General features: G+C 35.4%; 1 long non-coding RNA gene across 1 annotated transcript in view; it reads right to left on the reverse strand.

Annotated features, from left to right (window-relative positions):
* LOC109843383 overlaps positions 2,739-4,584 on the reverse strand; it is a 14,287-nt gene continuing 12,441 nt past the window's right edge. The window contains exon 5 of the long non-coding RNA XR_002247651.1: positions 2,739-3,888. This is a non-coding gene — a long non-coding RNA (uncharacterized LOC109843383). The remainder of the gene's footprint in view (positions 3,889-4,584) is intronic.

The following is a 4,584-nucleotide window of genomic DNA, read 5'->3' on the forward strand; positions in this document are numbered from 1 at the left end:
TAGAAACTGTATTATTTTTTTTGGTGCGTTAGTAAGTAGAATTTTACTAGAATTAGAATTGGATAGATTGGTCATAATTATCCAGTCAAATAACTACATATATATATAACCTGATAAGTTCTCCTCCCTTAAATTATCACACATTGAAAGATCACAATTGGGAAAAAATAGTGAAACGCCGCCTCGCCTCCCTCTTGGTTAGTTTCTCCGCCTAAAAATTTCTCTGCCATGAAGTCATGCCGTTCATTTTTTCTGTCTTACTTGTTTTAGTGATGAATTTAGATCTTTTATTGATTACTCAAAGATGGTATATTTATCGATAGCTTTTGACAGTTAAATTACTTTATATATTATTTGTTTTGATCTAAGTTTTCTCTCCACAAACAGTGTTTATGTTAAGAATATAGTGTTGGTGGTAGTGCTAAAGATATCAGGCATATTATGCTTTTATAAGTAGAAAGCACTGCGATCACATAATTGATAATTCAGATTTGAAATGGTTATGGTGAATATCTATATATTATAAATCGGTTCAGTAAATTGATTGGGAATTAATAGTTCATTCTGTCGATCATTCTGTTTAGGCGGCCATGGATGATTCCTGTGTACATTTATTTATTTACTGATATGGTTTCAGGCGATCATTGATGAGATTGGTCCAAAGGTTAAATGGCTGACAAATGCTTTTTTTTTCTTTATGATCGTTATGAATTTAAAGCTTCAACATTTATGCTCCTCCGCTAGAAGCTCCACGAAATGTTCCTGATGCAGACAATGACTCCAATAAAGAAGACGAGTTTACAGAGCTCAACCGAGCATCTGTAGGAGCTTAGAGATAATTCTAATGGGCAAATGCCATGTGGGCATGTGATAGAAGGCCATGTGTGATGATGGAAGTCGAGTACATCTCTAGGGATTTCAGATTTTTATTTATTGTAAAATTATTTATTATTTGAGATGAATAGTGAATGCTTTAATTGCATTATTATTTATAGTATTACAGATTGCTTATCAAATATTATAGTTATTTTTAATATATTAATTATAACAAAGTAAATTTATACCCACGCATTACCCCCACTAATATATCCTACCAAATTATGCAAAGTCATATATATTTATCCTCATTATCCACCAATTATCCTACAAATTTAATCCCACTTTAAGAATTATCTCATAGTTGTTTCACTAAATTAATCCAAAACTGCAAAATAATTATCGCTACTTTACCAATTATAACCCAGTTCTACTTAAAAAAGTTCTAGTGATAACCCCGCCCTAAATAACAAAACAAGGTGACTGCTTCTTATTATCCTCCAGCCGCAAAGAATAACGCAGCGAAAAATTCAATTCTCCGTGCGCGTGCAGCACTGTAAGCCGCCACAAAATTCGTGTCCCTTGATTGCTCCCAAGCTCCGGAAAAAAATCAAAGATGTGCTCTGGCCTTTTTCTTCCAGCCCTCCCGCACTAAACCCTAGGAAAGCAATTTACTGTTCGCTTTCTATAGCCTGACATTGGATTAAAATCCGGGTGGCCTTGCTTTATTCAATAATCCGTGTTCCAACATACCCATGAAGTGTCGGTACGGTATGGCTATACGCCGCATGTCTAGTATGGGTACGACTTCATGATATAAGTACCCAGGCAACATGGGCAACCATCAACATCAACTTCATCTTTACTTATTCTTAAAAAAAATCTTCTTTACATAAAATAAGAACAAAGAAGAGATGGCTGAAGCTATTGCATCCGACCACAGGTGGACTAATTTGGTAAAATCAACATGAAAAAAAATGCTAGTCTAAGAGGCAATAACCATTAACAGAAACAAAATATATTCAAAACTTTCTCAATTTTAATTTGAAGGCAAATTCTAGCAACACAATGTTATTAACAAAGGCAAAAAGTTCCTTGCAACGGCATCCCTTTGTTTATCTATTTTTTGTTCGAGTATGTAATTTAAATCTCTTCTTCCAATTTTTAATTAATGCATCAAATTTACAGAGCCAAAAAATTCAAATATCTTCTCGACCCTCAGAATTATTGCGCTGCTGAAATCAAAGAATTCAAATCTTTTCTCAAACCTTCTAATTAATGCTTTCATACAAGGAACTCAAATCTGCTCTCGAGTCTTCAAATTAATTATCTCGAAAACACTAAATTCAAATCTCTACTCGAAACTGTGAATTAATTACTTGCTGAATGTAGCAAAAAATGCATCCTTTTGTGAAGCTTCCAATCCACGAACATGCAAACTACTCAAGTCTATAAAAGGAGAGGATGGTCGAGAGCCAAAAAAACACAAAGCCGTTCTCTAATCCTCGGGTCATACAAAGCCATTTACAAAAATTCAACCGTCAATGTCTCATACCAACCATACCTGGAACCGCACCTGTATCTCCTTAGCAGACATCTTATCCTGGAGACCTCTCGATCTCCTCTCAAGCATCAAATCTTCGGCTTTACGCCTCAAAACTGCGATAATCACCCTGCACTTCATCGCCTTCTTCAAGTCGAGCGACATTTCCTCGAGCCCATCTGGAAACCCTAGTGCAGGCCACCACCCCTTGTCCCCCTTGGGCCACCAAGGCAGCGCGACTCAGTTATCCAACTGGAACTTCCTCTGCGGCGGGTAGCAGCGCTATATAATCTCCCATATCAACCATGCCTAATATTGTGCTAGGGCGCTTATCCTTGAAATTAATGTATTTGTAAGATATTTTGTTGGAAAATTTTTTTCATATGCATCAACACTTGTTCCTCATAATTTTCCATGGTTGGTTTGTAGATCCTTGATGTTCCTCTCAGATTAGTACTTACATGTGCACTAAATATACTTATAAAAAGCAAAGATCAACAAATAAGTACTTATGGAATCACAAATTGGAAGAATTATGCAGATAATCATAGCAAGAAAGCTATAATTTATCATGTACAACTGACATAGATAGGTTTTTACGAGACTGATTCCGACCCATCACATTATTCAAAACTCAGACTTCAATAACCTCTTACTTCAACCAAACCCAAAATATCATACCTAATGTTCCCGATGTGAATCCATCCAAGAAGTAGCATAAACATAGATGCCACTCCTGCAAAATATGTCAACAGTGTTGGCTGGGAAAATGATGAGCCCCGTGCTTCTTGTTCGTAGACTAAATATTTGGCTTGCTCAAGTGTATTGCGATCATGAAACTCCCTTACATGTTTCGCACCATAATTGCACTCAAGTGTATTGCGATCTTGAAACTCTTCGCACCATAATTACACCTTGCAACATTTGTAAACCGAAGCCATGAGGATACTAATTATTCAGCTTGCTGACTATACACCGTTCTAAATACTCCGCCTATAACCAATATCCATTGGCAAGTTCCCTATCATGGTAAGGATTTGAACTAATGCCTTATCGTGAGGCAAAACCTAGAACCTGACTGCAAATTAGTGTGCATATAAATAAACAGAATGAAAATCAGACATGTCCAAGTTTATTATTGATTTTAATTCTTTCTTATGTTCTGCACCACAACTAGATTGCAAAATGCATGATAAAGGGCGAAGCCATTGGGATTCAATTGTAGAATCTGTCATGCATGGTATTAAGCATAGTTCTTCAGAAATGCCCACTTGCAGCAAACAAGCCCCAGAATCAAAAGCAGGGCTAACATTGTGATTGCATTCGTTACAGTAATCAATTTCATCCAGTCATACCCTGGAGTATTTCCTAATCTCTTCAGAAAGAAGTGTAGTCAAGCTAAAACCATACAAAAGCTAAAATTTCTAAATATATTTGTCTTTGAAATGAATATCCAGCGCTTTCTCAAGTTGTCTGTGAGGGCAAAATTCATAGAATCGTAATATTATAAACAAGGGCGACCAAGTTTCCTGCAATGAAATTCCATTGTTAATCCAACGTTTTTTTAGTATGGAAATTCAAATCTCTTCTTCAAATTCGAATTAATGTATCAATTGATAGAGCATATAAAATCCAAGTACGGGTGCTGGTGCAGGTACGGATATGGGTGCATGACGCGACAAATTTGTAAAAGGTATAGGCACTGAGCACGGATATATATATATATATATATATATATATATATATATATATATATATATATATATGTATTAAAATTTATAATTTACATTAGATCGTTATTGTTTTTTTATTTACATAAGATTAATATATAAGAAATATATTGGAAGTGCATATGAGGAGTGTTTTAAGTTAAACACGTATTATATAATTGAGTATAAGCTCAAATAAACATATGCATATATTCAAGAAGTGTCCAAGAGGTTTGGGTACAGGTATGGGTATGGGTGCGCGTTAGGTACGGGTACGGCTTCCCAATATAAGTACCCACCCAGGTAACATAGCAAAAAGTCAAATCAAGGCTATAAGGAAACAAAAGTCAAATCTCTTCTCAATCCTTTGAACTAATGCTCTGAGATACTGAAGTCAAATCTCTTCTCAAACCTTCAGATTAATGCTTTGAAGATGCAAAATTCAAATGTCTTCTTGTATCTTCGAATTAATCTCTAAAGATATAGAATTCAAATTGTGAGTGCGAGATAGTGTCT

Source organism: Asparagus officinalis, chromosome 5 (genome assembly GCF_001876935.1).
Source record: "Asparagus officinalis chromosome 5, Aspof.V1, whole genome shotgun sequence".
NCBI lineage: Eukaryota > Viridiplantae > Streptophyta > Magnoliopsida > Asparagales > Asparagaceae > Asparagus > Asparagus officinalis.